This window comes from Delphinapterus leucas, chromosome 8 (genome assembly GCF_059928025.1).
Source record: "Delphinapterus leucas isolate spDelLeu-1000000601 "Yukka" chromosome 8, BTC_Dleu_Yukka2, whole genome shotgun sequence".
Lineage (NCBI taxonomy): Eukaryota > Metazoa > Chordata > Mammalia > Artiodactyla > Monodontidae > Delphinapterus > Delphinapterus leucas.
In genome coordinates, this window is record NC_143136.1 from 64,224,733 (window position 1) to 64,236,435 (window position 11,703).

Here is an 11,703-nt window from a genome sequence, read left to right on the forward strand (position 1 = left end):
CGAATTTTTTAATAGGCAAAGATTAACGCCTTAATCTTCACCCTTAGGGAACTTGGTCAGCCGCGAGAAGATTGTTACTTGAAATAAGAGTGCCAAATTCAAAGCATCTTTTCAGTAACAGGCCCCCAGGAGGTCTAATTTATAATGGATTTTGAGCCTCCTTACCCGTCTGTGATTGTTAGCCGGGTCTTTAGAAACTCAGTGTGCTCGTGATCCTTTTCTTCATTGGAGGGATGGATCCGGGGTCAGAATTCTACTGCCAGGTCTCTGCACTTTCTAATCTGTCTGTGATACGCAGGGTCAGAAGGACAGGAGAGACTTCCAAATGGCTTAGGCAGTAGCCTTGCTTTCCTCCCCTGTGAGCTGACTGTTCATTCCTCACACAGACTTCTCACTGTTCTGCTTCTAATTCTTGCAGTTGTCAGTGGAACTGATTGATAAGGTGAGAATGGCATACACTGGAAATCTGATATCTAACAGAAAGGTAGAATACAGGTGAGAGGACATGACTTGGACAGCACAACTCTTGGGAAGGATAAAATGCCAAAGGTTATCTGACTCATGGGATTCTTGGCCCTGGCACAGGAGACTGGAGCTCTAAGGATTTCTTTAAAACTGAAAAGTTGGGGACTTTTCCTGGTGGCGCAGTGGTTTAGAATCCGCCTGCCAATGCAGGGGACACGGGTTCGATCCCTGGTCTGGGAAGATCCCACATGCCGCGGAGCAAGTAAGCCCATGCACCGCAACGAAGAGTAACCCCCGCTCTCCACAACTAGAGGAAGCGCGCGCACAGCAATGAAAACCCAACGCAGCCAATAAATAAATAATTTAAAAAAATAAAAACACATGGAGTTTTAACAAAACACAAAAAGATGAAAAGTTGGCTTTTTAATTTAGTGCTCATGAAAATTGTCATTAGGTGACGAATGGGGATGAGAAATGAACTTGATTTTTCTTTTTCAGGATGGATTTTTTTTTAACATAAATACAGAATTCTGCACTTGAAAGAGCTCTGAACAGTGGGTTTACATGATTAATCTGCAATAATTAAATAGAACAGCTCAGGCTTGTTGGCGTACCCTGAAATACCCATGCAGATCAGGTGTCTGTCCAATAGTAACAGATATTCCTCTGGGATATTACTGGGAGTCTCCAAAGGAATGTGTCCCAGGGATTCTTAAATCGCTCTGTTAGTGCTGGTTACCATGTGGCAGGCTCATTGGCTCCCACTTGTTCCCTGCCCAAGAGACTCTTGAAGAAGCCTCACCAACGTCACCAGCCAGCATGAGGGCCTGAGTGCTCACCTCAGGGGTGCTGCTTCCAGAAGGTCCCAGGGGGCTTCTTGTGATTCAGCCAGAGTGGTAGTTGCTTTCATGCAGAAGTGGGGAGAAGCACCTTCTACCACACTTGTCATCCAGGCCCTGAAGCTGCCCCCCTTCATTTACTCAATAAATAAAGCATCTCGTCTACGCTGTGCCGGGTACACCAGGTGAACGAAAGAGACAGGGTTCTTGGCCCCCATGAAGCCTCCAGTCTCACAGGAAAGGCAGACATTAAGTCAATACACAGGTAGAAGTGAAATTACAAATTGTGAGGAGTGTGCAGGAAAAACAATGTGCTACAGAGACAATAACCAATAGTGGGGGTCTGGGGGGTGCTTCTCATTTAGATTCAAGAGCAGAGTGAGCCACTATGAGGGAGAAATATTTGAGTGAAGTCCTGGATTTAGCCTGGCCATCCCGGGCAGACACACAGCCTGTGCAAAGATGATGAACTTTGTAAAAGATGACCAGTGTGGCCAGAAGAGGTGAGCGAGGAGAGGGTGATATGAAATAAAGCCAGGTAGGAGTGAGGGCTGGATAGTGTAGGACCTTGTAAATAGCCACTAGTCATAATGCCTTGTGAATACTAAGTTCTAGTTGTTCAACTTCGATTGTCTCTACGTAGGTAAAGTAGAAATCCTGCGCCTTTCTTGCCTTTTTCCTATCAGGGCAAATAAATGCTTTCCTTTAGCCTCATTTATTCTGCCAGGGAATCTAAGCAGTTTACGAAAGCTTGGATCCCTTTGCTGCCTGAACTTGGTGCCCATTTTGACCAAAGTGAGTAGGAACCACAGAAGGAAAAGGACAGTAGCCCTGGAAGATTTGAGAAATAAAAACTGAATGGTGTTTCAACATTCTAGGTTCATTTAGGTTTGAAGCCATTAGAAAAGTGACTTGTGATTTATTGTTTGGGGATCAGAAAATTTCAGAGATATCTTCCAGTAATTCTGAATCCAGTTATTCGATCAAAGGGAAATAAGGATTCCTAGCAAAGACAAAACTTGGATACTAATTGCAGACATTTTCTTTATATTAATTGTAACCAAGGGGCCTTCATGTATATTCCCAAAGAGGATGAAGTATATTTTCCATTTCATAATATTGCCTAATTCTCACACAAATTATGGAGTGGGCTAAGATAGTACTATACATACAGTAGAACTACTATCATTATAATAGAGTACAGAAGACATAAAATACTCATGTTCATTGGGTTAAAGAAAACTTGCCATTTCAAGTCCGTTAATTGCAGTTGAACTCGGTAAATTTGTTTTCAGGGACTAATACTGTAAGACCTAAAGTAGGCTTTCAGGTGGCCTCACGTTCAGAATGCAGGCGTAGTAAAATAACTTCTTGTTTAGCTACCCTTTGTCCTGGTAAACTGGCTATAGAGTTATGACAGTGTTTTCTCACAGTGGTGATTTCTAGAGTGTTTATCAACTAGTAAAGCTGTCTGACAGTGTTGGCCATGCCTTTTTTACCCTCTCCCCTCTATTGGCTTTATTCTCTATGGAGTTCTTTCTAGAAAGAAAATCTTTTCAAACTTCTGAGAAGTAGAGGTAATAAAAACATTAAATGGCATAGAAATTACTATACAAGCTTCCAGACTCCTTTAGCTGACATCTCCTATAATTATTTAGATAACCGAGTTCAGATTGGTGATTGGTAAATTTGGGTAAAATCAAATTTTACCTGTCTCTTGAGTGTCTGCTTTCCACAGTCCCTGCTTTTTGTGATTAAACTCATAGAACATCCTCCATCTTATTTCTTAGACTCTCCAAATCCGAAGCATATAGAGACCGTGTGGTGTAGGCAAGGGAGTGACCGCTTTCGAATTAGACAGATTCGAGTTCGGATCCCAGCTCTGTCAGTTATTAGGTGTGACACTGGGAAGTTAGTTCTTCTCTCTAGTCTTCAGTTTCTTCTTTACCCATAGAGGGACCCACTTAACTTGTAGAGTTGTTATGAGTGTTACTTGATTACGTGGAGAGGTTGGTGTGATAGCGGGCCCACAGAGGCACTCAGTAAGTTCTTTCCTCTTTCTGTTTTGGAGTGAATTCATCTGGCCTCCTATCCACTATGATACTTCTTTTGTGAAGTGCCAGTCGGAGAATGTAAGGCAGTCCTGCAGTTTCCCAGAATAAGATGGGAGTTCCTTGGCGGGGGCTGGAGGTAGAAACTCCGCTTTGGGGAGAATGACCGAAACACTGTGGTCTACATAGAGTTTATGAGAGTCACTGTTAGTCACCTCTGCCGCCTCTGTGCTAGCACTGGGAGTTACCTTCCCCCGTTACTGCTCTGGCCCAAGCAGTGCTGGAAAGTGGTGTAAAAACAACAGAATGAACAGCGACACGCAGGAACAGGCAACTAGATAACTGGTCCTACCCAGTTGTTTACTGGAGGTCAGCCTGGTGTGTGACTCTGAGGACACCTCCTTGTTTAGTTTTCTGCCTGCTTCCCTGTGACTGAAGTTTCTCATTCCTACTGCCTGGGAAGACGTCACACACATGTGTACTGGGTGGCCTAAGAAGACAGGTCCAGAGAGAAATGTGAATTCCCTTGTCTCCCTGAAGCTTGCCTTTGAGCTCTGTATCCACAGCTGTGAGCTGCCTCTTTCTCCATCACCTTTTGAGTTATAGTTCCTTCACCAAAGACCTACCTCTTTTCTCTGAACTTGGCGGCAGGAATGTCCACCAGCTTCAGGAGGAGTTTACACGCCTGCCTCAAGGAAACACACTGCTTTCTCATGGGCGTGCAGCGGTGCTCATCAGCCTCAGCAGGACAGCCCAAACAGGAGACAGTGCAATAAGCCTGATACTTCTGCAGAAGGATAGCCAACCTCCATGAACTTGACCCGCTGAATTAAGTGGTGCTCGCACTTCCCTCTGTAAAATGCACTGGTGATGCCCAGGGCGTGCTGGCTGCTCACTGCTGGGAGATGACACTCTAGTCTGTCCCCCCAGCTCCACCCCCGTGTCAGCTCCCACCAGGGAAGGTCCGTGTTTAACAAGAGTTTGTTCCCATGTTTGTTTATGCAGGTTTACTTCTTACTAAAATTATATCATTTAAATAAGTGATAAAAGATTAGTTCCAAAAGTGAGTTGTTTGTTCAAAAAAACAAGTGGGATGCTTGGGGAAATCTATTAATAAAGGCAAATTGTTACCTACATGGGAAAAGAATCTAAAAAAAGAGTGGATATATGTATAACTGATTCACTTTGCTGTACACCAGAAACTAATACAACCTTGTAAATCAACTATACCCCAATACAAATTATTTTTTAAAAAAGCAAATTGTTGGGACTTCCCTGGTGGCCCAGTGGTAAAGAATCCACCGTCCAGTGCAGAGGATGTGGGTTCAATCCCTGGTGAGGGAACTAAGATCCCACATGCCTCGGGGCAACTAAGCCCACGCACCAGCACTACTGAGCTCACGCGCCTCAAAGAGAGCGCCCACGTGCCGCAAACTACAGAGCCCACACACCCTGGAGCCTGCGCGCCACAACTAGAGAGAGAAAGCCCACACACCACAAGTGGAGAGAAGCCCGTGTGCCGCAGCTAGAGAGAAACCCAAGCAGACCACACGCCGTACGAAGAAGATCCCACATGCCTCAACAAAGATCCCGTGTGCCACAACTAAGACCCAATGCAGCCAAAAAAAGGGAAAATAAATATTTTTTTAAAAAACCAAAAAACAATTCATTAAGAAAAAAAGATAAGTTGTTAAACACAAACTGTTATTAAATTCTGTATAGAAAAGATAATTGTAAAAGAAGAGATTTTTTTTTTTTTTTTTTTTTGTGGTACGCGGGCCTCTCACTGCTGTGGCCTCTCCCGTCGCGGAGCACAGGCTCCGGACGCGCAGGCTCAGCGGCCACGGCTCACGGGCCCAGCCGCTCCATGGCATGTGGGATCCTCCCGGACCGGGGCACGAAGCCGTGTCCCCTGCATCGGCAGGCGGGACTCCCAACCACTGTGCCACCAGGGAAGCCCTCTAGGATTTTTTAAATGGCCTTGACCCTACATCACGATATTGGTAAAGGAGTGTACATTAATGTGATTTAAGTTAAAACATTAATCTTAAGGTTTATTTGTATCACAGTTTTATGTTTCCCTGCTTAAACTGCCTTTTTACATTAACCAACCAAATACCACCGCCAGCTTCGTCAGATTATAGTATTTCTTCTGCATCTACACACGGCATTGACTACATAATTTGCATAGCCCAGTGCAAGATGAAAATGCAGGGTCCCTTGTTCTAAAATTAATAAGTTCAAAATGGTGACTGCGGAGCATTAAAACAAGCGCAGAGCCCTTCTAAGCCTGGGGTCCTGTGTGTCTGGACGGGCCGAGGGGGCGGGGAAGGAGAGGTGTTCGAGGGGCTTACTAGCTGTCTGACAGTCTCTACTGCTGAGGAGCTTCCCCTGGTGAGAGGCACCATTGTTGTGAATTACTGGTTGGAAGGTCTTTATCCTGAACCAGATGCACTCTCTTTAATTTCTGGCCTCTGGAGCAATGCAGAACACATCTAATCCCTTTTTCAAGTATTTATTCAAATATTTAAAACTGCCAAAGCTTCCCCTTATCTCCTTTTCTTAATGAACTTTCTTGGGTGGCAATATCCTTTTTAAAACCGCCTCTATCTCATCTCTCTTGATGCCCTGTAGTTTTTCTGAATCCTCCTGAAGGGTAATGCCTGTCAGTATTGTATACGAACTCCAAATTCCTAATGCGATAGGGGGGTTGCAGGGCTTGGGGACGCCTCATTTGTGAGGGGAATGCTACATTTCAGCTAATGGCATCAAATACTATATGAGAATTTTAAATAAAATAGATTGTTTTGGGCTTCCCTGGTGGCGCAGTGGTTGAGAATCCGCCTGCCGATGCAGGGGACGCGGGTTCGTGCCCCGATCCGGGAGGATCCCACATGCCGCGGAGCGGCTAGGCCCGTGAGCCATGGCCGCTGAGCCTGCGCGTCCAGAGCCTGTGCTCCGCAGCGGGAGAGGCCACAACAGTGAGAGGCCCGCTTACCGCAAAAAAAAAAAAAAAAAAAAAAGCCCATGAAATGATATTTAAATATTTGCATTGAGCATTGTGTATAAATATTGAAATCAGCAATGTTGATATTTCTTTACTAGTAACTGTATTATGAGTATCATTTACTACACACCTAACCTCAAGTACTGCTTTTTTCTTGGTAGGTGGGAAGATGGTTATTGACGGTGTAGCAATTCTTGTAGATAGTGTTTTAAGAACAAATTATGTTCGTATAATATTTGAGACTGTCATTTCCTCGTGTTCATAGCAATGAAAGTTCTGTCTTTATTAATATCTTGGGTACTGGTATGTACTCTTGCCATTCACTTAAGCTCTTCACGGGTTGGTGTAAGACTGTATTCCAGAACTGGCAAAAGAAATTGGTTGGGTCAAACCCAGAAGGTTTTCCATTGCGGAGACTCCAAAGGAATCTCTCTCGGATAGTGTGAAAAAATTGCTCCATTTGTATTTAGCCTGTTTACATTCATTTCCAAATAAAACACATCATTCCTGGCAGATTGCAGTGTTTTAAGAAACTGATAAGACAAAGGGAATCTTTTTCTCTGTAGTTCTATGTTTTTGTAGGAACAAAAATCAGTGCCTATCACTGATTTTCACCCAGAAACCACACTGGGTGAAAATGGACCCTTAACATTTTGAAGAATTTGAATGATTCTCCAGGGGAAAGTGCATTTTCAGTTGGAGTGATTTAAGCTACAAGTAGCAGAAAAGTCTGTTAAAATGGTTTTAACAAGAAGGACTCCTAGCTTATAGAACTGGAAATGCCTAGAGGAAGGGAAGGTTTCAGGGTTGTTAAGCATCGCAGCGGCATCAATCAGGACCTTCCGTCTTTCCTCTCTTAGCCCGGTTCTCCACAGCTTTGACTTTTATCCCGTCTCATTCCCGTCACTGTCCTAAGAGGCTGTCCGGGGCAAAAAGTGCTGCATGTTTCCTACTTCACATTTGGCTTTTTGTGGTCCTTACTAAGGAGCAAGAAAGTTTCTCTCTTAGAAGCCCCCAGCAAGCCTTTCCCCCTCTGTCATTGGTTCACATTGGCTTACCATCCATCTGCCCAGCCCTAAACAGGCCCCATGGGGTGGGGCGCTGAGATACCCATGAACTGATTGTGGGGCATCAGCCACAGTAGCCACTGCTGGCCCTGTGGTATTCTTGCCCGTCTTCTTTTTTTTTTTTTTGAGGTACACGGGCCTATCACTGTTGTGGCCTCTCCTGTTGCGGAGCGCAGGCTCAGCGGCCATGGCTCTCGGGCCCAGTCGTTCCATGCCATGTGGGATATTCCTGGACCGGGGCACAAACCCGTGTCCCCTGCATCAGCAGGCGGACTCTCAACCACTGCGCCACCAGGGAAGCCCCATCTTCTATCTTTTAAAATTGTCTTCTTTTAAACTGTCTACATTCTTGGTGTAGACAAGAAATATTTATTGTGCTGTGTTTAGGTTATGCCATGGTAGCGTAACATATCTTTCAAATGTGCTGTTGAGATGTGCTATTTGCAGCCCATTTTCAAAAGCAAGGAATATTAAAGAGGAAGAAGAACCAAAATGTGCCTTCCTTTGTGCTCATATTTCATTGGTGAGCACCTCATACTTGACAGAAGAGGAAAATCTAGGTTGTGTACGCACCCGTTTTTGGATTTTGCATGCTGTATAGGTTTTTTTTTTTAATAGACAAGCACTCTTTTCAAGTTGGTGCACACTTGGTGCTTCACTGCTGACTGTGTTGTTTTGTTCCATTTCTTTAACTGCATTTGGTATGCAAAAGCTCAACCTTCATTATGTATTATACACTTTCCCCTGACTTTAAACCATGACTCCTTGTGTTTGAATATGTTAAAAAATAAGTCCCAAACTGTGAAAAACTGATTTTTAAAATTACTTCAGCCTGCATTTTCTATCTCATGTCTTAATTTAATCACAGTTCTTGAGGAAATGAGCCTAGGCAGTCTTAATTGAGTGTCTCTCTGCCTGTGGAATTTTTTTCCTCTGTTGGCATACCAAAATTGAAATCTGTTGAGCTTCAAGTTTTTACTGCAGAGCCTCGGAACCACATTGTAGTCATTAGTCCATCCCACATCCTTTTTTCTGCCCCGGCTCCGGTTCCCAGCAGTTCCTTCTGTTTTTTTTTATTTTTATTTATTTATTTCTTTTCTTCTGCTGTACTGCAGAGGTTACCACCTAGTGGCCCAGGCTTGGATCTTCCCTACAAATGTATTCTGTCTGGCTTAGACAATGTTATTAAATTTTGGGATCAGTTGCCAACATTTAAAAATTGAGAGAGAGTGGACGTAAGATCCACTTCTGGCTTGTCTTAGAAAAACCAGATCTGAAGACAACTGGCATAAAATCCTAGATGGAAAAATTCTGCCCCCTCCTCTCTGAATGACTCACATGATCTCCCTGGCCCCTGGAGACATCTGAGTTTCTGACCCCTGTAGAGTGCGTTAGTGCTAACTGGTACCATCCTGTTTTCTTCCTACATACATAGCATATCGGCTCTGCAGACCTAGATAAAGTTAGCTTAAGAGTATTTTTCTGAGCAAAATACAAGTACAGTTGTTTCCTCTTGAATCAGGCTATTGACATAAGGCTCTACAGCTTTTTAAAGCCTCACATCTCCCTTATAACTCGTTGGAAATCAACATCATGCTTAGACGTGATCTTGGACCAGAAGAATTCAGTAGGCACCTAACTGGCCAGTTTGGGAAAAGATTTAATACCGAACCAGTAGATCATAAAGTCCTACACCATTTCCCGCAAGGGAGGAGGAGCCATCTGTTATCACGAGGGTTGACTGGATAGCTAAGGAGACACAGATTTCTCAGGGGGCCAGGCCCTCGGTCGGTCACAGCCAGTGCCTACAGGAGCACCCCCTGTAAGAACCCCCACTGTGGGGTCACCCCTCCTGGGATTCTGTCTCCTATACAGATTCCCTGCTCATTCATTAATTCTTTATTGATAGAGCTCAATCAGTATGTGCTCCCCATCTGACATATAAAACTGCAGCGTGAACTTACATGCCGTATTCCTGTGACTCGGTAATCAGGCGGCAGCAGCAACACCTGGTGTTCTTGTTCAAAGTTGATTACAGTGTCAACCTAACATCCCCTGATTGCTCTTGAGGATTATAGTTTTGAACTACCTCCAAGACCTCTCCCACCCCCATCAGACAAACTCGTACTGAAACTCTTAACTCACATCCCTTTAGATTATTTTTAGGCAGACTGTCATTTCTTAGGTCACCATTCTCCCACTTCCTAACCAGGAGCTGAATACTCCAACGCTAATGATAGTCTCAGACCATCCTTAAAACTGAAGCTAGTTCCTCTCCATTATTTCACCATGGCATCCCCTCCTAGTCCAGGTTCCTAGGTTTCTGCCACTTTGGACTCTGTTTGGGCACTGTGGCTAGTAATGCCTGGTAAAAGGTAGTTTCTGGAAAATGGTGGGCGTTCAGTGGCTCTGCTGAGAAAGTACACTCATTACTGGACCAAGCTCCATGCACACAGGGTTTCCTTCTGCTTTCTTGACTGGTGTACCTTAGAACACTAGAAGAATAAAATAATATTGAGTGCTTAGTAGATACCAATAAATATTTGTTGATTTCTTGGATGAATGAATGATCGAGTTCACTTAAGACATACCCTTGTACATGCTATAAAAATGTTTGAGGTTCTTCTTTGCTATTGGGTTGTTTTGGTCTCAGTCAAATTGCCGGCATGTGTTAGCAGCCGAAATTGGGATCTGCATTTGTACTGTTCAGATTCATAGGCTAAGCCGGATGGGCATTCTGGAGCTTTATGTCTCGGAAACCAGAAGCTGGAATGCAATCATTTTTTACTACATTACCCAGGCAAGAATGAATTCATCATTTTTATCTCACCATTTCTCATTAAAAGCCTCATGCCAATATCTCATCTAGAACACTGCCAAATTTCGGACCCTGCTACAGTAAGAATTGAATGTATGTTTGAACAGCGCACTGTGGGCCTATGGCAGATTAACTTTTGGGAAATGGAAAACATATATATTTGACTGACCTCCAGCCAGCCAGAAATAAATCCCCTGTATAATCTTGCCACAATGTCATTTGGTTGTGAACAGGACGCCTCATTTGTCTTATGAGAGCCTGCATATCAAATGCCAGGGCCCTGCAGTCTTTTCTGCTTCTCTTTTGTAATCCCAGGCAGCTGCATCTTGGATAAGGTGCATTGGTGAAGAGATAATTGTCCTCCTTTACTTTGTCATTAGCTGCATTCTTACCTTATTGAAGTATACGTTGGATGAGGTTTTGTCTTTTTTTTTTTTAGTTTAGTTTCTAATAACCATTTAGTTGGTGTTTGACCGTGTTTCTCATTTGTTCTTAAGGTTTCAACCTATTGCTTCTTTTCAGTTAGACTTGGTATTATATCTCACGTTCAATTCTATTCTAATAGCAGCTAGAAATTATTTAATCTACCATCACTACATTTAAAAATAAGTTCTCTTATGCATCGGCGTGGGCAACTTGGATCATGCTTTTCCTGTTGCCTAACACCCTGTTTATTAAGTTATGCTTCTGATGGGTGATTGATGTGTTTTACTTTTTTAGTTCAGAGTTTCCTGCAATTTAAAAAAGTCCCTGTCCCTAATGTCTATGATGGAAATAACATTTAATGGGACCAGGTGACTATTTCATTTTTGCTCTTCTAGAAAAAAATACCTGTTTCTGGATATATAAATAGGGATGAAAACTTACAAACAATATCCTTTTGAAGTTTCTTGAATAACTATTCTGCACTTTGGAGTCCAAACCTTCAACTCAGTCCCAGTCACTCCACTACCCACTTGCTGCCTGGCCATCCTTGCCAAGGACCTCTTAGGTGTCAAATTTACCCCCCCTCTCTTCCAGCATTGGTTGAATATTTAGCATCCTGATTTTGTTTTACTTGTTCTTGCATAAAAAGCAGACAGATTCCCTGAACCAGTTGCTGCCGGTTCTTTAGGGACGATGGACAGGAATGTATTGGGTAGCAAGGGAATTCCACCAGAGGATAGCTATTTAGTGAAGACAATTTACCTGACAGTTCGCTGTAAGGGTCAATTCCCTGATGTTATTACCAAGCATTGGACTTTCAAAACCACATGCATGATCCTGCGTTCACCACAGTTTTTCTTATTCCTTGTTTTGGAGAATGACTGGCTTTATTGCTTAGAGGATGATCCATCCATGTGGTGGCTCCTTAGGATGACTGGGAGTGGGTTCAAAGCCCTGAAGCAGCTAATGAGCGGTGGACCATTGGTCACATCCTCAGCCCTGCCCTAGCCTAGTCTCAGCCGTAATAACT

At 43.5% G+C, this 11,703-nt stretch overlaps 1 protein-coding gene across 8 annotated transcripts in view; it reads left to right on the forward strand.

Moving 5' to 3' along the window:
• The window catches only part of STK39 (serine/threonine kinase 39), a 319,210-nt gene that overhangs the window by 259,621 nt on the left and 47,886 nt on the right, over positions 1-11,703 (forward strand). The window lies entirely within an intron of this gene.